Consider the following 25,273-nt stretch of genomic DNA (forward strand, 5'->3'; position numbering starts at 1 on the left):
CATTACATTGAACTAATATTTAAAAGTCTCTAAGTTATATATTTTATAAATATATAATTTTCATGAAAGACAACTATGTAAAGAATACATTTTAAATGAAATACGTATGTGAATGACTACATGATTTTACATGTGTGCCAAAATCATAAATCAGATACTTTTCTGACGAAATAATTTTTCTAGTTGACAACTGTCTAAGCCATCTCAAAAACCCATGAATATTAAAGCACTGTTCACTAGCACATTTGGTATTTTGCAGTTAGGCAAATAGAACTCATGAAATATGAAAGGAGTGCTCTATGTCGCTTTGTAGAAAATGTTGCCATTAAGATGATGTATGAGGAAATTCACACCTTCATCTGCTGGGAATGCTCAACTGTATTTTCAATCAACTGTATTACTTTGCTTTGATAGTATCAACATTGGATTATATCCTCATTTTTTTTCCTTTATGTTAGGAGGTCCAAAAAGTGTTTAGATGAATTATTTTTGCATCTATGCTTTAAACAAAGTACATTGTTTTACTGGTGCTATAAACAATTAATAGAGTCCAATGGGATTTTTTCTCCTATTCTATTAGAAACAGACCACAATGATAGTAAGGTAAAACATCTATTGCCAATTTTTATTTTATATTACTGAATTGACAAGTTCAAACTTACTATGAAATTACAATGTGTTTATTTCATAGTCTAGCCCTAGGAAGTCTTTTCATAGCTACATTTTTCTTCAAACTCAGTAATATTATAGACTTGCATATTATTATACTTGAAAACTTACTTTCCTTTAACAAAAAAATTTACATTGAGTTATTTTGAACATAGCAATCTTTTATCTTAGTTTACATTATTTCAAAATATCAAAGAAAAGAAACACATTGTAACTCATTCTAAAGAAGTCAGAACTGCACACACACCATATTTAAAGAGTTCAGTAATTTTTAAGTTAAAACGGAAATTTATCTTGAAGAGCAATTATATATATATGCACATATTAATTATACAATCAAGCTCTTTAATATGAGTTCAAGAACTGTACATATGGCAATGATACAGACATATATTAACTTCTCTGTACCAAAATTTTTTACATATCTTTAAATTTATCATTATCCAAAAAACTTTCCTTTTAATATAGTGAACATATTCTTGATCATTCTTGTACCAAAAGATACCTGGGACACTAGCAACTTAGTTCTACACATAATCTGTAAGTCTTGTATCTCTGTCATCTTCCATAGGACTTGATGAATAAGCTCATGACATTCTGAATATTTTAATATAAACACATAAATATACACATTTCTTTAAATGAAAATAATACACAAACATGATTATAAATCTTTAGCAAACAGAAGATGTCCAAGTGTACAAATCAGATCACTGAGTCTTAATTCTAAAGGAAATTTTGTATATCTACAGTGAATCTAAATGCTGGATACACTTATTTACAGTTTTATATTGCGTAGTTCTATTTATTTCCTCATTAAACTCATGTAATATTTCTTAAAGAAATATGGGCTCCTAGATCTTTCCCTAAATTCTAATTTATTTTGCTGCCCAATTACCTATAATAAATCATTCATAATTACATGACAATGATGGCAGATTCCTCAAGGAACTTCACAGGCCAGATAAAACAGTTGGCTAGAAGTCACATTGTATGCCCTATCAACTCTTAGGCACAGAGAAGATTGGTCTTGGAGAAATTCATCGAAGTGACCTTATATAATGTGCTATACTAACTGTAATACATATATAAGCCAATCAATATGGTTAAGAAATTTTTCTTTAAAAAGTAGTTTATTAGGATAGTAAAACATTTTCATGATGTCTTGACAGCTCATTGCAAATGGTGATTTTAGCAGCAGTATAAAAAATTAAAAAATATTGTGGGTTGTTCAGCTGGCAACCTAGTGTGTTTATAATTATTCATAGAGTTGGAATGTCCAATCTTGTTGTAGTAAAGTGAAAGGGTTCTTAAGATGTACGTAGAAAACAATTTGGAAGTCGCTAAACATCTTATTAGGCTAATAAATTTTTAGTTTCTGGAAGATTTTCTTTCAGCGTATCTAAAAGGTCAGTAAATGTTTTTTTGCAGTAAATCAGATGATAGATTTTCTGTCACAAGTACTAAACACTGCCACTGTATCCAGAAAGCAGTCACAGCAAGACATGTATGATGAAATGTGGCTGTTTTCCTTTAACGTTTGTTTATGGACATTTACATTTTACTTCTTGTTTTTTTCATATTATGATTTGAATTTTTAACTACTTTTAAAATTTCAAAACAATTCTTATTCAATTGGTATATAGAAGTCATAGTCCACAATTTGCACATCTAGAGTATCTGAAGACAAGATATCTAGAAATAATGGCTCCTTCAATTCTCCTAACTTACATGGTGGGTCACTGCATCGGATGTGGGATTAGAGATTTTATGTACTTGTGACTGCATGGTAAATGAGGCACAGAATCTCTGAAGCATAATCTCCTCTTATGTATACAGAAAATTTCCCAATGTATAACTGTCCCTTCTACCCTAGGACAATAAATAAATAAATAAATAAATAAATAAAGAAATAAATAGTCTTGCTATCTTTGTAAAACACCAGAATTTTGTGAAATGTAGTCTTAAAGGATACACATAACAGATGTTATTACTGAAAACACAGTTTTTCTTAAAATGTAAGGTTGTCTGATTCTGTCTGTCCCTTAATTCATTCTGTGTGTGTATATGAATGAGTGTCTGTGGATGGATGATACTTGTTTGTGACTTCAGTGTCAAATGATATAAGAAAAGTCATTAGAAAATGACAGTAAGTAAATGTACAGATTGGACAGTAAAAGGTGATTAAAGCAAACTGTAAAAAAAAACATGTTACTCTAAACACTAAAATGGTTCTCTTATGGGAATAATGAGAGTTAACATTTATTGAACAGTACTATTTAAGGTAATGTACAGTTTTGACTTGCTACAATTAAACAAAATGTTTCTAATTTTTTGATCTTTCTAATCAGCTTCTAAAAATAAAATTAAATGATGACCCAAATCTAAAGAAAATGGAAATGATTAGTGATTAAAGCCTGAGTTAAATATTTAAAATTTTGCAAGGAGACATTGTCTTCCCCCATTGATATCATGCAGATTAAATTTAAAACTATTTCTTGTTTCTATTAAAATTGTAATGTCGTATATCTGAAGTTTATGATTAGAGGATAAAGCCACAATGCCTATGTTAATACTGTAATATACTATGAACAAAAGGAAGCTTCATGCTTGTATATGCAGAATATCTAAGAAAGATTTTAATAATGAGTGACATTATAAATTAATTTAAAAAATTCTCCTTTGGAATATGTTTATGCATAACAAATTTAATATACAAAAGCATAGATAATGATTAACTATTTAATTAATACTACCTCATTTTATAGTTAATATTCCCATAAAAACTAAGAAATTAATTTCTAGGTTGAAGTTTTAGCATTATTTTTATTTTTTTTGTTTGTTTTTTTTTAATTTTTGTCCATACCAGGGATCAAACTCACGACTGCCTGCTTGCAAGGCAGGCGCTTATGTCCCTGAGCTAAATCCCCAGCCCGAAGTTTTAGCATTATTAAAAGAGATCAATTTCTAGATTGAAGTTCTAGCACTATTTAGTGAAATTCAATTGTTCCTGCTACTTTATTTTCCCTGCAGTAAGAATCTGGGCATAACCTATAACACTTAAAGCCTTATGTCCTTTGATACATTGTCAACTGCGGCACCTGTATGTCTCCTTAAATTTTTAAATGAGAAGTTTGTGTTTTAATTTTAAATTCCAGTGACCAAACAGCTTTCCTCAAATTGTTTCTCTTTATGCAAATATGTACAAACTGTGTTAACCAAACTACTCAGGAGCTTTCTTCTATATTAGTAAATTGGCAGAAATAAGGTGTTTTATACTCACCTATTATGTTTTCCTCGTTTATTGCCTTTTATAACAGTGAAAATATTGTGTGGATGATTGCATTCGAGTAAAGAGTAATGCTGACTTAAATGTCTGTTTGATAAAAAATAGTGTTTCTCTAGCCCAAAAAGATTGGGGGACAACCTCAAATGATTTATCTCTGTATTCTGGCATTAAGAAGCTCTAATTCCATTTTCAGATAAAATAAGTCTTCAAGTTATTATATCCAATATAAACATCCATCTGTGGTACTTTATATATAAATTATTACTCTGAAAAGAACTGGAATTAAGATTTCAACTTGCTTGAACAGAATCTCATTTCCTTGAAATACAGTAGGAGAGTATTTCAAGGAAATGAGATTCATCTTCATGCTGAGGCGGAGGACTTGAATGCCAGAGAACTTGGCTGCCTACTGAAAGGCAGTGATCTCCAGATAGGTATGAAGTATTAAAGGAAGACACATGCTCTTACAGAGAAAAAGATTCTTTAATACTCCCAAGCCACTCAGTAAAAATAACCTCATATAACTCAAAGTGTTAGATTTCTTCTTCTAGTCACAAGGCAGTCACAAAGGCCTTCATTAATTTTAGCAGAGTATAGTTAAAATGTTATATTCTGCACATGCTTTGTCTCTCTGTGAGACTATCAAATGTAAACATTTTATAGAACGTGCATTTTATATTTAACCTAAAACCTTTGCATATTTTATTCCATTTGAACTTTCTAATTTTTTGCCACACTCAATTTTGAAGATTGGAATTTTGTTCAAAGGCATGATTGTCCTTGGAGGAAAGAGAGTAAATATAACTCACTTCATTATTGTTTAGTGTTTATCAAACTTCAAAACACGGGGAACTACATGTGACCCCCACTTCAGGTGACATTCTAATTTTCCATTGAGATACACAGCTTAGACCATGTGAATGATCCGCCACAGAGGACAGCAGGGTATTTCCCTGACAGTCTGGCATGATTCCTGCTCTTGCTATCATTCAGCTTGGATTTGGAATGAGATAAGTAAATCTGAGACATTCAAAAAGTCTCCGAAACATCATTTTATCAAAGTAATTCTCCGCTGGTGCTCATCAGAAAGTTTGAGACTGCTGCAGTTTATTTTACATATTCTGCAGTAAACTTTATTCCAAGCGTAATGAAGTTAAAGCACATTAAGTTACATATGCATTTTTCTTCCTCATCTTTTTTAACGTAACATTTACTATTACAATATTCTTTTAACTCCAGCTAATAAAGATACGGGAAGTCTTCATAGGCTGAGATTCCATTTGATTCTTTGGCAAGGATGGCACTAATTTTAAGAAAAAAGGATTATATGTGTTTTTAAGTCAGAAATATTATACATTTCCTAAATCTAATTGGAACATTACTGTAGAATATTTACATTTTTAAAATTTATCTTAATATGTAATATGACTCACATCATTTGATTTTCAAAGTAATGTGGTTGAAAGATCAGGTACCAAACAGAGAATCAGAGGCAGTTTGGTTTAAAGCTACGTTGTATCTCACATAGGCTTAGTGATTTTGGAAAGTCTATCATATATCATAGTTAGTTTTTGAATGGAATATAAATATTTGTACATAGGTCAAAGGTTATTGTGGCAAAAATGAACACAGAAGAAGTGACTTACAAACAGTCTACAAACATACACATAATAAGAGCTATTAGTTGTCAGTATTTCTATATGTAAAATAGTTCATGAATAATTATCTGTAGAACTGAGTTTCTGGAGGATCATTTAGAAAATATCATATCTACAAAAAGTCATCATTGTCAGGCACTATACTGGAAGCCAGACAACTAATCATTATGTCAATCATAATTGTGTAAGATTTGTCTCTCTTTCTAGACTTGTTAAATGCTGAATTTCTGAATTTTATTTCTATCTATGGTGTCACAGTCATTAGAGTTCAATGCTAGAGCTAATTAGACAAGGGTTCCTGAAATAGTGATATTACAGAAATAAACACCAAGGACTTGACAGAGATAAACTACAATTCTATTTGGAAGTCAGGACAATCAATATTATTTCCATTTCTTACTTCAACACATTGAAGATTACCGTGATCATTGATTGCATCTAAGAAAACAAACTTTAGGGCTGGGGATTTAGCTCAGTGGCATAAGCGCCTGCCTTGCAAGCATGCAGTCATGAGTTTGATCTCTAGTACCAATAAAAAAAGAAAAGAAACTTTAAAAAACATTAAAAAGAAAATTTAAATATTATGATTTTAGTAATAACTTTACTTAGTAATCATGATTTATAGGCAATAATAACCTTGAATAGAAATAACCTCAAATAGAAATTTCCAATAAATGCATTGTGATATTATATAATATATAAAATATCTTTCAAAGTAAGACAACTCATAGCTATCAAATAGATAAGTGTATATGTATGTACTAGAAATAACAAGAAACACACCTGTATTGTAGTGAAACAGTAATATCTAGCATGATAAAGTGAAACAGTCCTATTATGATCATAAAATGGTACTGTATTTTCAAACATTAAATTGGAGTTTAATTTAAATTAAAATTCAGTTTCTCTGTTGAATAAGTCATGTTCCAACTCTTTAGCTATATGTGGCTTCTGGCTATACATGTGACAGAAGAGTTATAGATCATTTGAACCCATAGTCTCTCTATATTGGAAACTATCTCAGTCCACTATACTGCGCAAGAGGTATTAGGACAACAGTGTAGACACTTGTGATGGCATCAGAGTAAAACAGAAAGGGTTAACTTTTGCAATGGAAATCATATAGAGTATCTGATCTTTTGAAGATATAACTAGAGACAATCTTAAAAATTTCCAAAATCCTTAAATTTAAAATCATAATATGAGAAGCTTAATTGTAAAATATTGCCTATAAAGAGGTAGCTTGCCTATGAGATTCTGTAACTGAGTGATAAAATGACTTGATTATTTTACAATGTATATTTTAAAAGGCTGAAAAACATTGCATGATTCCACATAATTTTAAATATATGCTTTTTCTAAGGAGCATGAAATTAAGTTGCCAATCTAATGGCATTCTCATTCATGTTGTTTGACTCTGACAATGTTGATCTTAGCATGGATGATAGATCTATGTCAATATTCTGCTCCAGAAAAAAAAAAGATTTAATTAATACTTGGCTAAATATTTTACTTTCTTTATTGTACTGACTTCCTCCTCAGAATTTTGAATGCTTTTCTGGAAATACAAGAGGCATCTTTTCCTTTCTAGATTTAATGAACATGACATACAAGGCCTACCCACTCATCTGGACAGTTGTGCACTGATTCAGCATAAATTATGATTTTATAGCCCAGTAAAAAGATAATAATATGCTAAACCAATATTTAGCAGTTGAGTTATAATTAAGAATTCATTATTATTATTAAGACTTCAGTATTGATTTCAAGCTGATATAAGCTTGAAATAAAAAATGTCAAACTGCATGTTGAAGATAAGTTTTTATTTTTTAAAAATCTCATGTATCATTTAGGTCTCAAAATTGCTATGCTTTTTATAATAAAAGTAGTCTATACTAAATATTTTCACATTTCTCTATCTTTTAATATTTCCCTTTGAAAAGCCAACAATAGCTCCAGGTAGTCATCTACCATGATTAATGACAGAGGCAGTGGCCTTTGTGTTACAATGTTGTACAGCTAGTAAAAGTTTTCAAGGTCACAATTTCCCTCTGAAAAGTTCAAAGGAAGTTAAATATTCATAAAACATGACCTGCTTTTATGAGAGGTGCCATACTTGTTGTTTTATGACAACCCATTTTAATGAAAAGAAATGAACAGAATTTTCACTCTTAAGTACTTGACATCCAGTTCAACTGGGAATGTTCTTGAAAAGCTTTTCATGATTGAGGGAAAGAGGCAGGTATTATTTAGTGTCCTTATTTGAGGACATTATTTCCTTTACTAACATTATCTGTAAATGTTAGAAATTTGACCTCCCTAAATGAAGTCTGTACTGTCAGATGCCTTAATCAAAAGCATGCTGTTGGGCATTAAGGATCAACTTACTCAATGCCTTTGTTCTTAAAACAATTTATAAATCATGTTTGTAGGAAAGATTTGTTTTGAGCAGGAAAATTTTGTTTCTAGATTTTACTAAGGAGAAATCTAAAAGGTACTCAAAAGGAAATAAAAGAATATTTCATCCAAACTAATTCCTGTTAATCTAGACAGGAAAGAAAGACAAAGGAAGAAAGATAGAAAGCCAGAAAGAAATGAATAAAGAAGAAAAGACTTCCATGCCGTTCATCACAAAATCTCTTGTCTGAACTCTTGTTTACTTTGGTACTATAGCCTACTTTTGAGTACAGAATGCCTCAGTTCAGGAATGCTTCTTTTTGTAAAACATTCAGTTTAAGAACAGGAGCTTTTGACAAAATGTTGCTTTAGGTGGAGGAATCCATATCTGATGATGAACAAGACTGTGTCCCTATTCACACAGGAACACAAATGCAGTCATCTTCCTCAGAAGTGCGCAATGAACCAAGGTACCACTGTATGATTGCAGTCTGCTGCTACATTGAAGTGTGATAAAGTTCAAATGGAAGCAGAGAGAAAGAAGAAAGCAAAATTAATTGTGCACTAAAATAAAGAATTTATGCATGGTTTTGCAATTACTACAGCAACTAAAGTCACTATCTAAGCAGAATGAAATAGCATGTCATGAATACAGGCATCATGATGGAATATTAGGGCACAATTTTAGCCCAAACTAACTTGTACTTTTAGGAACAAATACTACCAACGAAGAACTTCTTAGGATGGCAACTGTTTTGGAATTCTGCTTGTCATTCTCAGAGATGTGATCTTTAAACCATTTGGAACCACTGGGAGTTTTAAGACGAGTATTGTGTATACATTCAGAATATTGTGTACATAATGTATAAATGGTATGGATTTGTATTCTCTAAAAGAGAGAGGGAGGGCTATGGATTATAGCAATACAAAGAATGCTACAAATAGCAAATCCATCTTTAAAACACATATTTGCCATATATGAGATGCATCACCAACATGTAAAGCACATGCATGAAACTTATTTTGCCTAAACCAAAATAGAAGACTGCTAGAGAAGAATTTTTTTTAAAAAAGTGTCTAAGTCATAGTAAAGAAAAGATCAATACATTAAATAAGTGAATGTATTATCTAAAATATAAAGCATGGAAAATTTAAAAAAGAAAGTTAATTAATGTACTATTTTATATTTCTAAGAAACCTAAATGTCATTTAAAATTATGGGTTGTAGGTCTCATTTTATTAGTCCTTTCTGATTTAATTAATACTGAAGTTATACAATTTATGAAAAATAGTTTAATATTCTTTTTTATTTGTGATGATTTCATGGAAATTACAGAAAAGATAAATATAAGTACAGATAGTTATGAACTGTATATCACAATGCATTTTCTTACACTACCTTAAAACAAACATAATAGCTAGCAGCCTCATACATTATATTATAGATATTATATACTATATATATTGCATATGAGATATGATCAGAAAATATGATGTTTAAATAAAAAATTATTACAGTAATAAGCACATTGCCATTTCCTTAAAAATACTTTCCCTTCAAGATAGAAAAAAAAATAAAGATATATAAAAAGGGACAAGGAAAATTGCACTCTTAGAATGGTATTTTAAAAATAACTGCAGCTTCAGGATATGGTTTAAAGTCCTTTCTCCTTCCACAGAGTATACTTTCCCAAGGTTTCTAAGGATTTTAAAAACACCATAAGACAGAGCTCATGCTTTTTAGCTGTAAATTATCCTTTGAGCAGGCAGCATATTAGCTTCAAACTTATGTAAATAACTTGCTTTCTAACATAGCCTGCTAGCTGTGTAAACTGACAGATGGCAGGAATACACATTCTTGACTTCATTTAATTTTTAAAATGTGGTTTAATAAACCTTTGTATGCCCCTGTCTGATGAATCTTGAAAATTCTTTTTCTGTGACTGAAGTCAGTGGACCCACAACCTACCCTGTGGCACGCCACAGGGGTAGGTCGTTCGCCATCTTTCCTTTGAGGAACCTCCCAGGACAGTTTATGCACACATGATGCTAGGATGAATTATGAACTTTACAGTGAGTAAAGATGAAATACAACAGTAGGAAGTATGTAGATGTGTACCAGGCAGCAGATTTCAAAGAGAATAAATAATCAAAAGGATGGCACTACTGAAGTTGTGTGGATTGCAGGTGTCAGAACATGTTCTGGTGACACATGTGATTGCCAGGTAATCATGTTGGGAGAAGAGAGGATGTAGCATTGCAATGGATAGACTGATGAGTGAGGGGTAATATTTTCTGGAAATGAAGAGGGCAAGGTCATTATGTAATGCAAGGTATGAACAAAGCTACTGTAGAGAAACATCAAGTCCATAAACAAAATTGTTAATTAATGGAAGGAATTGACTCCTAATGCTGTCAGAAGTGGCAGTAGAGAAGGGGGGAGTAAATAATATTACATTCAAGTAGCAATAGTTTGATTAACTGACAATAGTAATTAGTAATTACGGAGAGTAGAGAACCAGTGATACAATCTGAGAGGTGATGCAATGACAGGACAGAAGTCTGTACCTCCCCACGCCAAAGAAACAGCACAAGAAGCCTGTTTCACAGTTCCAAGTAGTGTTAGTTTGGCAGTTTAGGAGTTTGGGAGTTGTACAGTTTCTGTAACTTGATGAAAATAATAGTTGTGATGATGCTTTTTAAATCTTTACTACCACCTGACATGACATGTTAATCAATAAAAATCTCCAACTTTTTCATAGCATGTGTCCTTACTTGATGATTAAATGAACATACGTTATTTGACTCATTTACACTATAGAAAATTCATTTGTTCCTTAAAGCCCAACATAAATGTATTTGATTCTCTGTCCTATCGGATCTAATTTTTGTCTTATATTTTAGAACAGTATTCTTACATTTCAGATTTTATTTTAGCCCTTCAAATGACTTATGTCCTAAATTCTAGGAATATACTATTAATGTGTGCAACTACAGGTTGCAGGAATTTACCGACTCTTATTATTGATTTTGTAAATATTGATTTTAGGGGAGAAAATGTGAGAAATTATAACATCACATGGTCCAGATTACAGTAATCAAATGATTTGAAGAAGAGGACTGCCCTTATATTATCACAGGATAATGTCACAGTCTCTTTTATATTTCATCCATCTTATGCTTATTTTCAAGATTAATATAAGAAATAAGATATTCCATCTACAGATATTTTTTCCCTTGAAAAAAGTAGAATATATTTAAACAAATAAGATATGTTTTCAGGATACATTTATACTTTCTTCCAAATTCTATAGTTATCCATTCTTAAACCTAAATCCTTTCAATTTAATGTTTAAAGATTTCCAAAACCTGGAACCAACTATTTTTTTTTTCCTTCACAAATTTCAGTCTACAGAGTAATTCTTAGCTTTTTCTTTTGAAATTAGAAAGTTGTGACTTCAGATCTTGACAACTCATTTCTGGCACAAGTAACCTTGCGAAAGTGAGAGAGATCTTTTAAGCCTTTCGTTTCTTATCTGTAGACTGATGGCAGTAATAGTATAACATATACAGATTGAAATCTTATTGTGGCTTTAATTTAACAAATATTTGAATTCTTAGAACATCTGGGCTTTAGGTTACAATTCTTCCTTCCTTCCTTTCTTCCTTCCTTCCTTCCTTCCTTCCTTCCTTCCTTCCTTCCTTCCTCCCTTTCTTTCTCTTCCTCCCTTTCTCTTTCTTCCTTCCTTTCTCTTTCTTTCTTTCTTCCTTCCTTTCTTTCTTTCTTTCTTTCTTTCTTTCTTTCTTTCTTTCTTTCTTTCTTTCTTTTTTTTTTGTACTGAGGATCATACTCACAACCTTGCATTTGCCAGGCAGGTGTTTATGCCACTTAGTTAAATCCCCAGCCCTAGGTTACAATTTTTGTGTTGATCAAAGTTTTCATAATTTAGTTGATGACTTATAACATCCATCTTACAAGGACCAGTTGAAATATTATTTACTATCTGAAAAATCACTTATTCATAATCCTTGTCAAAGCACCAGTGAACTTATATTGGTAAGTTTGTTCTATGCTAACAGCTACTGTAAAATATTGTTTGATTTTTCTAAAGCACCATTTCACATACACAAGCATCTTTTCAGTTATACTGACATATACGATAGTGTTATGACTTGAACGTTGATGCTCCCCAGCGTCATGTGCTCATAAGATGATCTTTTTGAGGTGACGATCTAGGATGTGTGCTACTGGTACCAAATATGTGATGTGGAGATTGAATCATAGTTCAGTGCTATGATTAAGGCTGCCCATCTGGAGGGTGAGTGCTGCCTATCCTAAAGGTGGGCAGCCTAGATAAGTTATAAAAGACAGAAAGAGGGTTGCTGTTTATCACTTGTTGTCTGCTGCTTCTGAACTGCTTTGCTATTTTGCTCTCTTATGCCTACTATGAACTTTGTCTCCTCGGTGCTAACTTGTTTTAGAGCTAGCCATTTATGAACTAAAATATCTACAAACTGTGAACTAAATAAAATTTCTTCCTTTAAATATGGGTGTTGAGTATTTTGTCTGAGTAGTGAGAAAGGTAATTAAAACAGATTTGATAATATTTCCATTTATTTATATTATGTTCTCATATGGATAGTAGTTGTTAGTAAGTGTATATTCACAGACAGAGCAGCTAAGTGATTCGAATGGTTTTCTTGAAAGAAACATTGGCTTTTAATTTTGTGATAGTTTAGAAATTTTGCTACAAGTCAGCCTATTTTCACAGACAATAAAGCCATGAGTTAAAGCAAATGTATTCTGCTAGCCCTTTTTGTATATGTGAATAAGAAATATAACAGGATTGGATGAGTTAAAAAAAATAATTGTAGGTACTCTTGAAATAAGCAAACATTGCCCCTTGGATTTTCTTCTGTTCTTTGTTATTCTGTGCTATGCATTAACAGGCGAGATATTCAGAGCTACTAGACAACCTGGATTTTTTGTGTTTTGTTTTGTTTTGCTATTCAGTTTAAAGTACTTTGTCTATAGTTATTTATGGCCCCAGCATCATTTGAAGTTAGGATGAAATCCAGTTCTAACGAACACATTGCTTAGAAAGTAGAACTAACTTTATAGTCATAGTACTTATCCTTTACCTTTAGTTGTCTCATATGGCAGCTTCTGCCTTTATTACTGTATAAAATACCTGACTGGTTTTGTAATAAAGAAGCTAAAGATCCCACTGCTGTCTTCCTGAGCAAAGGGAGCAATAAAAATACCATTTAGTAAATTCTATCTTTCTAGTTAATAAAATACTAAGGAGGATGTGAAAGAATCAGAATTGATTTGTTCCTCAGAGTTTCCTAAAAACACAGCATAACACAGTACAACATAATGCAACATAACAAAAACAAAACTTTATTATCTCCCTAAGTGGTGATTGCTGTGTATGGTTTCCAAAACAGAAATTTATTCACCCATAGTTCTAGTGTTTAACAATTCCAGGCATATGCATTGCTTTGGCTATGTATTTAAGTAATATTCGCTTTAGCTTATACAGTTTCCCAAGTTTTAGGAGGTCCCTAACTGTGAATTAGCAGAGTCAATAGTATATTTATTTAACTGGCTATCTGAGCTCCAGATGATAGGTGTCAAAAAGTCATCAAGACTGAGAACATGAACCACAGAGCTTGAAATAAATCATGGTAAAGCAAAAGAAATCAATAATTATTTTAACAAAAGCGGGAAAAAAAGCAAGCATACCACAAGTGTTCTGTTACAATTTATTTGGAATTCATACACATATGAATTGGTATATATATATATATATATATATATATATATATACATATATCCTCAGGATTATTAAAATTACAGCTGTGATATAACGAAACACTATGAAATTTGAAAATATTTATGTCTTAAATTTCTGTGTCTTTTTCTTATTGAAAAAAATTTACTAATTATCGTATATTTGCCTTTTTTTTAAAAAATTCTCCCCATAGGTGATGCCTGATATTACTTAGATTTGAAGAAAAAAATAACTACTTATTTGATCAGCCTTGTTCTCTATCATATAAAATAACTGATGAAAAGCAGCAGGAAGTGGCAGCACTTAAGCATATACTGAAAAATGTCAATAAAATTTTTAGAATCATACAAAGACATGTATGTTAAATAAGCAAGAGATTATCTGCCTGAACATGTCTCCATACTGTTGAATTCTTTGGTAACAAATTGTCACCAAAATTAATACAAGATAAAGAAATACATAACGTAGCATATTTTTTATAATGACTGGTTGAGTTTCAGCCAATCATGGGCAGCTGAATAAAAATTAAAAAAAACAAGGCAGACACCTTGTTGGAGTCAATCAGGTAACTTCTGTACTTTTCTTCCTTGAATAGCCTACATAAACTCCATGCTTATGCTGTTGGGCACAGCTCTCTGACCCTACATATATTCTGAATACTGACCATTTATGAATCAATCTGTGTTCCATAAACTCAGTTAACTTTGTCTAAAATTTTAAACATGTCCGTGATTTACTTACCTCCCCCTCTCTCCTTCCTTGTTTGTCACCCTTTCTTTCTTCTTTTTGGCAGATTCTTACCAGTTGCTATTAAATTTGATGTAATTTTTAAGAATACATGCCTCACTCTTCTATGACCATGCAGACATAGACATCACTACCTTTTAAGAGCTGGATTTGCAACACTGGGGGTTGAAGCCTGAACTGGAAAGCATTCAAGACTGGTAGAGAGATACATTAGAAAGCTAGGTGTCTGGAGACTAAGAAACAAGAAATGACAAAGGGAAGGAACAGAAAAGGATTCTCCTGTGCCATAAGGGAAGCACTCTAGGAACAAGTATAGTATTATAAAGTTTGCTCTCAGTAGTTTGAAACAAAAAGCACCCCCCCCTTTCGATCTGGATTGTAAAAGTTTATCTATATAGTTTGAAATTTTTTTTGGAATAAATAACTAACTTTTTTTTTAAAAAAGGAAAAAGATGCTTAGTTGGGACAAGTCAAAAATAATCCACTGAGTTTAAAAATCAATCAGTACATAAAAGTTGGTGGGGAAAATCCAACTAATTATTAAAGATCTAATATGGCTAGAGAATTGGAGACCATGCATGAGAATATCTGCCTCTATAAACAAAGACATTATCTGCAGGTTTACTATTTTACACATGTGATTAGACAGGCTAAGTTTAGTTCACAGGCGTTGCAGTCCAGTCACATGCAGAACCAATACACTTTGTGGACATGACAAAGGGATCTGCAGTCTGGGTGAGAATGGAAGGATGAGAGAAAAGGAAGGAAAAAAAAAAGGTCAGTAAGTACTGTTTTTATGTACCAATTCTCCATGAATGATGCATTCATTATATATCATAAACATATACTAATAGAAAAAAGAAAAAAAAAAGGAATATTATTTATACAGCTAGTTTATGAAATTTTTTAAAAGCTAAAAGTTTTAATTTCTATTATTAGGTTTACTTTTATTAAACTGATAGTGAATCATAATTTGGGGTAAAATGTTTAGTAAAATAAGATTCTGGCAACTTTAAAGCAGCAATTAGCCTGAAAAATGACACTGGTTTAAATGTCCTCATGAAATTTACTTGTGTTTTAAATTGCATTTCCAATGGTTTGGATACCACTGGAAAATTTAAATTATTCTTAATCTGTGTGGATGTATGTGTAGACAATAGCGCAAAATTCATGAGAAGCAACACATAGATAATATTTATTTCAATTAGCAAATGAAAATATGCTTTGATGTTTTCCATATAAGTAACTAACAATTCATCACAACACATGATTCTGTTTTAAAGAGGTTAATTTCAAGTTCACCTAGCCAAGAACAAATAAAAATATCTAGATACAGAAGAATAAAGAAGTCTTAGTTCTAGCATGAAAAATGGCAACAGTCCAAAGCTGTAGTATTTGAAAAGAGTCTTATGGAAAAAAACCCAGTGTTAAAAGTTGACCTTATTTTATTAAAAAAAAGCGGCTATGTCTGATCCTCCTGTAAAAGAGGAGATTAATTTAACTTCAGAGTGTAAGTGGAGAGATATCCTAAAATGATCAAAAGTATGACAGATGGATTTTGTGTTCATTAAGAATATTTAATAGTCTACAATTAAATGCCTAGAATAGAGGTTTTATAAGGTCTATGTTTCATTGAAATTTTAATTGAATAATTAGTCTAAATTCTAAACTGGGAAATAAAATGATAATTTTCTTTAAACAGAACAACTAAGGGCATTCAATGACTTTTAATGAGGTTGTTCATTAATTTCCCTTTAATGTTTTGAATGATTGAGTTGCAATGTGTGCTAATTGCTGCTATCACTTGGTTTCGTACATGGAATTTACATTGTTTCTACTCTATTCTCTTTTAATTGTTATCCCTACTGGAAGCTTTTATAATATATATTACTCAGTTCCCTTGGTCCTGACTGACAAAGAGATGTAAAAATATATTTTCATGTGTCAGTTATACTTTATGACTTTCTTGAATCTCATAGAGCGTTTAATAACTAATATGACAAATTTTATGAACACATGAAATATATTACTCTTGTTAGCAACAAAAATTATAACCTGCATGAATATTATGCAAATACTGTAATGCAAACTGCAATAGTTTATATCAATGAGTTAATTACATGTTCTCAGGCTCTCTGTATGGCTGTTCTTATCTTCAGGGTAACAGACATGGAATACGAATGTATTAAAGGAAATAAAAATAGCCACAGTGGCAATTTTTTATCTTCTATCATTGGAAAATGAAATATTTTCCTTTATAAATTTTTGTGCATAGATGGTTTCTCCAGAAAATCAAATTTTATTATGCATTTTAAATACAAGTTTTGAAGTTTATAACTTTTTCTGGATATTTAAATAGCATATATCATCCACTTTTTTGCTTTCTACACCAGGAAATGCTGATCATAATTTAAACATTTGCTTGATAACTCAGGGTCTAAAAATAAATATAAATTATTTTTAACATCCAGCAATTAAGATTTCAGAAGCTAGAAAATCTTAAAATTTTATTTGCTTGGATGAAGTTGTCCACAAAGCTACTATGATAGTATGTGTAAGATTTTCCCCCAAAAGATTTTAGTTTTACATCAGATTTTTGAGTCAAATTTTGATTGTAGAAGTCACTGCTGCACAAAGCACTTTGAAGGAACAGACATTTCCATATAGGGAAAACATTCCTTATCTAGATTTTACATCAAATGTGCAGTCCAGTACAAAGTCTTTGGGAGAAGATCTCATAATACATGAATTAAAGAAAGTGGAAGAGAGAGAGCAAAACCAGTGGATATGCTGTCATTGAATTCAATTGATTACAGAACGCTCCTGCGTCTTTTAAGCAACTGCCTTAGAAAACACTGTATTTCCTCAGCACTAAAAGTTAAAATCTGATATTTGAATGATAACAGGATTTGTGAAAGCAAATCAAATATTTCAGAGAAAAAATTATGAGAGAATTATACACTAGAACATCACCTCTTCTTTAGTTATGATATAAGCTAAGAGTTGCACTAATTTTCTATGTAGGGTTATGATTTATACATTTCTGTATATGATTATTTACTTTATTATAAATTCTATATCTTGAAAAGCCTACATCTGGTGGATTTTTCACTACTTTAGACCATATTCCTAGTTGTAGGGTTTTAAAAATACTCTTGATATATACCTGTGTGTAATGTGTGTATTTGTATGTAGCATAATTAATTACGTGTGAGGGGATGAATTATAACTGTGTGTTTGCATTATCTTTTAGTAAATTATATCCAGTTTATTTAGTATTATACTATGGTTGCTCTCTTTTTATCATGTTTCTATTTTTATATCTGTACTTAACAGTATTCACTGAAATGTTTTTTTAAGAAAAAAATATTTTGTAAAATATTTCCTAAGGAAACAACTTTATCCTAAATATTAACTAAAATATAAACTGGGCATAAATTCACACACCTGTAACCACAGCACTCAAGAGTTTGAGGCCAGCCCAGATTACATAACAAAACCCGGTGTCTCAACAAATATTTCTTAAAGAAAGAGCTCTATCCTAAATATTAAATGAAACTTACATCTGAGCATAGTGGCAAAGGACTGTAATCCCAGCGCTCAAGAGTTTGAGGCCAGCCAGGATTACATAATGAGACCTTGTGTCTCAACCAAAAAAATAAACAAACAAACAAAAAAGAAAATGTACAATTTGTGGATGGCAAAACTATCCTATGATACATTGAGTAATTTGTAGACAAAGGTCCATTTCCCCTCCTACATAATATCCCTTTCTTCTTTACTAATTCTCATCAAGCGATTTTCTCTGATTTGGTCATCTGCAGCAGCCTCCTGTAAAGCATTGCTGTACCAAATTCCAGTTTCTATATGAGCCCCAATTAAAGAGTGATCATCTCACCTCTTTCTTGGCAAATTTTATTGATATCTGGTTAGGTGCTCCCATGACAACATTCCTGACATGATTAATTTCAGTTTTGAAATAAAGTATACTCAGAACAGGTATATTATTAAAGTAGGCACCATCTTTTGGTAATATAATACTATGAGAAAAAATATGGTTATGAGTATAAACTAGTCATCAAAAATGAATTATCTAAAAATAAGTTATTAAGGGATACAAACTGTTACAATTTTTAAATTTTCATTTGTAAATAAGGATGTGCTAAATTCTGTTTTGACAGAAAAAAATTAATTCAAAAATGATTCTCAATGTAAAAAAGGCTAGTTCAATAATGCTTTAGTAACAAATTTAAATTTTTTTTTCTAAAGAGAAAAAAATTTATAACAAGATAATAGAATAACAATAGTTAATGCACTGCATATTTTTATCTTAAAATTAGTTACTCAGAGAACAAGATACAGGCATTTAATTGTCCAAACATTAATATAAATCTTTCTTTTCAGTGAACTAAGAGAAATTAGTAGGATAAGTATCTTAACTATGTGTATCTATGGATATATATAACATGCATATATAAAATGCATATTTCATAAATATTTTATATGCATGTGTATATATATATATATATATATATATATATATATATATGTGTGTGTGTGTGTGTGTGTGTTTTCTCCATATATATGTATTTTGATTTTTCCCTTCCTGCTTCTCTCCTTTCCTTCAACTCAGTTTCCATTTCCTTTTGTACAGTTTTCTCCCATTTCACAATATCTATTGTACATTTTGTGTCTTATTTACTCATGATTGGAGACAATACCATGTTACACATGTGAATCTGATTTATTTCACTTATGAAATGGTCTTGAGTTCCATCCATTCACCTAGAAGTCACCAATTTATCCTTCTTTATGACTGAGTAATACTTCATTATATAAAAAGAACACATCTTTTGTATTCATTCTTTGGTTGACGGGCATTTGAGCTTTTTCCAGTGAACATTAGAAGTTTTTGTTTTCACAAATGATTGAGAGTATTTTATTATTCCTAATTTGTTCAAGGATTTTGCTAGATTTTTTTACTATAATCTGATTCAGTTATGTTAATAACTTCAAATGTAAATATTAGTCATGAAAATTTTCAAATATAGACAACTACAAAGTTGCATATATCTTATTTAAATAAATGATATATAGATCCTAATAACAAGTTGAAAGCTCCTAGTCATCCAAAAGACCATTGTAGAATAGCAATGAAGAAACACTTGGAAACGTTGGGGAGAAAAGCTGTAATGCCCTTCTCCAGGCCTTTTCTATCATTTTGCCTTGCTGGAGGAAAGGATGGACAAGTCAAAACAATGCAGACAGTCAGACACCATCCATTTTGTTAATTTTAGTGTCAAAAGACCCTTTTTTAATTCCCCCAAGTGTCTAATTTGCAATGTAAATCCAGGAGACAAAATTCATTATCTTGAAGTAAATCTGCCACTGGAGAACCATCCATTCTTTATTTCCTAGATTCTCTGCTTGGAGATCTGTAGTCCAGCTTAGATGTGACGCCCACCAAGATATAGTATCCCTTTAGGGATTGTGTTGGAGAAGCATGCCTTTGTTGACTCACTCAGGCTCAATGAAACTTTGTCTAATACATTGAGAAAGAACTATCACAGTTTTTAAATTGATTCAAAACAGACTTTACATCAAATGTATTAAAACTGAAATTTGAATGAGACTCTATTAGGTAATAGATACTCAGTAGAACTCAGAGGCAGTATTCCAAAATATTAATTGACTTATTTGGCTGCTATAACAAAATATTACAGATTTGTTGACATAAAAATAGAGAGTTTACAGTTCTGGAACCTGTAAAGCTCAAGACCCAGATATTGTTAGTTTCTGTATCGACTTCTGTATCTACTTTTCAGTTCACAAATAATTGTCCTTCTCCAGTGTCCTTATGCATCAGAGGGTATGAGAGAACTCTATGGGGATTTTTAAAACTAAGGGCCCTACCTGTATTCATGAGAGCTCCATTTTCAAGACATGATCAACTTTCAAAATCCTACCTCTAATCACAGTAAGCATTACATTGCAACATGAATTTTGGGATAACATAACCATTTGATTCACAGTCCTCCTAAAGCCCCTATCCCTTTGAAAGTATAGGAACATCTACTATTGAAGTTGGCAAGATGTTTCGGCTAAGGCTTTCTTTAGACAGTTCCTTATAGTAGAATATACTGAGTGGGGGCAGAGAGACAGAGACAGAGACATTTTTTCTCGTATGTTTTTCCTAACCATTAACCTTATACAGGGGCTTCATTTGAACATTTTGAGAGTTTAAAATGCTTCACTTTTGGTTAGGGAAATGCAGTGACAGAGTTTAAATACATTTGGAAGATCTAAAAATAAGATAATCTTCAAGCTTCTAGGATTCTGCTAATGGGAATGAAAGTGGATGTAGTTCCTGTTTGGGAACAAGTGCCTTGGCTGAGCAAAGAAGGCAAGTACAGTTGCTGTGACCCAGAAATGAACCAAGATGGTGTAAAATCTGATGCTTTTACTCATGTGAAGCACTTCTAGAGAGAAGTTGGGATACTCATGCAGTACCTGTGTAGAACTGATTCACTAAAATCTGAAAGTTTAGGCAGTTAACACAAACTACCAGCCTCTTTTTCTCATGAGCCTGTGAAAGTACCCGTTAAGGAAAGGATCACAGCAATCAGTTCATAAATTTGGAAAGCATGAATTACTTTACAAGGGTTTTAAATGATGTAAGAACTGACCTTTTATCCTCTTACTTCTTCAACCTTTCTATTCTGAATTCATCTCCATTTAATTAATCATGAAAAAAATCCTGTCTAATCATGCGAGAAAGAGGCACGCAGAAGACACAGCCAGTCAGTAGGTTATAATGATAATATTTACACCCCTGCATTACACTATCTTTCTTCATAATCTACTCAAAATTTCTCAATATTGTACTGCTGCTTAAATTATTTTTGTATAGGCTTTACATGGAAGGCATCTTCTTTGGCTATACATTGAATAATGTGTTCTTTTTCTTAATATCAAACACCTCTATTTTTGAAAGATTTCAAATTTCTCAATTCCTTTTAACTATGTAGGTTCCCTACAATATTAAAATATTGTAATGATGACAATTATAACTGTACTATTACAGCAGCAATAGCTACTACTACTTTATCCACTAAAGATCAGAATGTGGAATAATATACTGACAGGAATACAAAAGGGTACAAAATTTGCTTTTTAGAAAAACCCTAACTTCCACAAGTACAACAGACTTGTGTCACTAGTTCTAGGTTTTAGCTGGAATGGGATTTGCTCAGAAGCAAGCCACTAGGTATTTGTGGGGATTATAAACTCTAACATAGCCTACCTCACAACCACAGAGAACCACCTACTTCAGTTTGTTTACAGTAGGCAGCTTCCGAACTTGGTTCAGCAAAGTTGATGTTTCAGGGTTTCAGAGACAGCAGTGCTCAGGGAGGCATTAGATCAGAGAACCAATGGCACAGCTAACTCGGAAATTATAAGGAGTAGAAAGTGATAAACACCTCAGATGGTCACTCCTTGCTGTGGTAATTGATTCTGAGGAGCATTTGTAGTCCTCTGAGAATTCACACAGGATGGACTCTATATTATTGTTACCTATAATTTTTAAACATCATTGGAGCAAATTTAGTTAATACATAAACAGCATGATTCAGTTCTTTGTCCATATTTCAGACTTTCTTAGATTTAATTTTTAAATCTGAACTTATTAGTTTATATAATGTTTAAGAATGTAAAGAAAATATTTTTCTAATCTATTGATTTCCAGTGAATATATGGAAGACTCTGACAGTTTGTGTTAAATCACTGCATACTGTATGATGGTTTCTTTCTGGAGTTATAAACATTCATTTCCCTAAATACTAGGTGTTATACCTTCCCTACTGATGTTACTATAAGAATAAGATTTCCATGATTTAAACAGTTTCCCAAAAGGCAGTTTGTTCTTTCTCATCGTATTTTATATTGTTGTATTGTTTATATTATTTAGAAAACACATGTATGAAATATTGAAGATATCAGTGTTAGGATATAGCACAATTGGAGACCTACTGGAACACAAAATTAAGAGCTTCAACTCTTTGCTTCAAACTACAAAGTGATTTGTAAAATAATAAAATTTTACCACAATGAAAGACATATAAAACCTCATTCATAAATAAGTTTTCAGTGGTCTCAGAACATGTTGTGCTTTCTCAAACACGTAAGAGCCTATAAAGTGAAAACAAAGTTAATATAAATGTCAGAAAAATGAGAGTCAATCCTTCTTGATTTATAATGGTAGCAGAGAAATGAAGGTTTCAGATATTTTCAAGACCCTGCAAATGAAATTAAACTACCACTTCTTTCAGTTAATATACTCAAATGACAAACACTCTTTGTCCAGGGAGCCAATACTAAGCCAACTATTTTCTTGCAACTTAAAGAAATTATAGTCACTGGACCATAATCTAATGCAGAGGCAAAACAAATATTAGCCTTTCAATGCCAGTTTCTCCAACCTCTCCCAAAATAGCACACATTTGCAGAAAACTGTTTACTATTCTCTGAGTGCAATCTATTCTTTATTTAACATTCTGTACTTTAAATTAAAAGTCACATTTTCTCATAAGACTTTTATAAAGGTTTTTCTGGTTTTATTCCTGAAAATCTCCCCCACTTCTCAACTACAAATTTGAGAGATGACCTAGTATTAAACCTTAAAGTTAATCTCAATATCTCATTTCTTTTTTCCAGTTTATAACGTAAGAATATAACTAAGCTTATTAATGAACATGGAAGAAGCTTGGTGAGTGGAAATATGACTTATCCAACAAGCGAAATAAATAGGCAGGGCTTCTAAAACAAATTTCCTTATGCGTTAGTAAAATTTTGAGAAGTAAAATATATTTTTCTTTGGATTGTGTTAGTTAAGCTTTCCAAGGAACTAGCTCTGTGAAATAACCTAGATGCATTGGTAGATACAGTGAACAGAATCACTCAGAAGCAGGGTTATTAGATTACCTTTCTTGAGCCACCCTAAATATTGACCCTCCAGTTTCATGAACCTGAATGTGCTTTTGCATCCATAAGTCATTTATTTATGTATTTGTTTTTCCAACTTGTGGCTGAAAGTACCTTACGAGGTACCACCATTTTGGTTACATGTTTTGATATTCTAAATAATTCATTATTTAAATAATATTTCATTAAAAACAGCAAAATAGAAAAATATACTTTTACTTCTGATGGTTATCATCTGAATTATGTCAAATAGTCATATACTGAAGTCTTAACCCCTATTACCTGAGATGAGTGACTATATTTGAAGACCAACCTGTTTAAAGAGGTGAGTTAAGATGGGTCCTGTAGTTGTGGGTCCTAATCCAATCTGGCTGGGGTTCTTGTCCTCTTCAGGGAGTTTAAACCAGGTCAACAAAACACATTTCACTCTCCAGAGCTATAAACTGTCTGACAGCTACTTGCATATGTATTCAAATATGCTTTCTAAAGGATGATCTTAAAAGAATTAGAGGTGATCCATTCAAAATTTCACCTACTCGTAGATAAGCGAGAAAAATCTCTAAATAAAGCTGCCTTCTGCCCTTTCTTTACTCAATACCTGGACAACAAAAAAACTGGAATTATTTAGTAACAGCAAAGGACATTGCTTATCATACTTCTGCCTAGCCAGAAACAAGTTTCTAAACCCAGCTAGTTTCATAACTCACACTAGTAATCATTTCAGAGAAATATATCCAGGTATCTATTACACAGAGTAATACTATCTTGCAGTATTTTAAAATAAAATTATTAAAATAACTAATAGTCACAATGTATCTTAACATCTTTATCATTTTTAAATGCACAGGCTTATTTTAATCATAATTTTACTAAGAAAGTACAGTAAGCAACTGAAAATACTAAGAAACTGAGAATAATGATAGTAGATTGAGCATATTGACATAACTTAGATCTGACGTAGGACAAAAGTTTGGTTTAAAAATAATGATGCATAAAATATCACACCAGTACAAAGAATGACAGATCAAGGGAAAACAAAATTGTCCTTTCTAGGTTTAAGTCTCTGGAAATGAATCTACTGTTTTAGAGTTGCATATTAGATAACAATTTATGGATTTAGAAATTGCTTCTAGTTTATAGAATTTTGCATATGCCAAATAAACTGCAACATTAAATGATAAACAATAATATATTTACTAATAAAGATGTGTTTTATATATTCATAGCACCCACTTAATGTTAAGAGTACTGATTCAAGAATACGAGTTGTTAATTTTTTGTTTATGTAACGAAGCTACTGAGAGTGACATCAGGAATGGGCTTGTAAGGGCCATTTAAAGGAACTGTATGAAATGAATCTTCATAGAAACTAAAATTTCATGCCCCAATTGCAAGTATTATGCTTTTATCAGTATCATTAAGCTATTTATTGTGCACAATGATCTTAAGAATGGCATTATCAAATTTTTCAGACATTAACAGGAGAATATGAAAAGATGAAATGTGTACTGTTTGGTATATGGAATTTTCCAGACTGTTATCTTACAGCAAATACATTTCATAATACTTTAAATGAATTAATCAGCTTCTATTATTGTAGCTGCTTTTTTATTATGCATAATAGAACTCTACTCAATATTAAAATGGTTTAAATAATAAAATAAAATTCCTCTATAATTATGCTTATAAAAGGAAATGGCTCTAAAATTTTCATAGCCCTATATTTATTTTTT

At 31.5% G+C, this 25,273-nt stretch overlaps 1 protein-coding gene and 1 long non-coding RNA gene across 7 annotated transcripts in view; one reads left to right on the plus strand and one right to left on the minus strand.

Annotated features, from left to right (window-relative positions):
- Galntl6 (polypeptide N-acetylgalactosaminyltransferase like 6) overlaps positions 1-25,273 on the minus strand; it is a 993,708-nt gene that overhangs the window by 821,405 nt on the left and 147,030 nt on the right. The window lies entirely within an intron of this gene.
- The window catches only part of LOC134472682 (uncharacterized), a 58,869-nt gene continuing 48,811 nt past the window's right edge, over positions 15,216-25,273 (plus strand). Inside the window, exon 1 of one of the 3 annotated variants that reach the window (XR_010042611.1) lies at positions 15,216-15,335. This is a non-coding gene — a long non-coding RNA (uncharacterized LOC134472682). The remainder of the gene's footprint in view (positions 15,336-25,273) is intronic. The other 2 variants (XR_010042610.1, XR_010042612.1) reach the window with 2 other exon arrangements.

Source organism: Cavia porcellus, unplaced genomic scaffold, assembly GCF_034190915.1.
Source record: "Cavia porcellus strain 051 isolate PalLab524CR breed Dunkin Hartley unplaced genomic scaffold, mCavPor4.1 scaffold_24, whole genome shotgun sequence".
In the NCBI taxonomy this organism is placed as follows: Eukaryota; Metazoa; Chordata; class Mammalia; order Rodentia; family Caviidae; genus Cavia; species Cavia porcellus.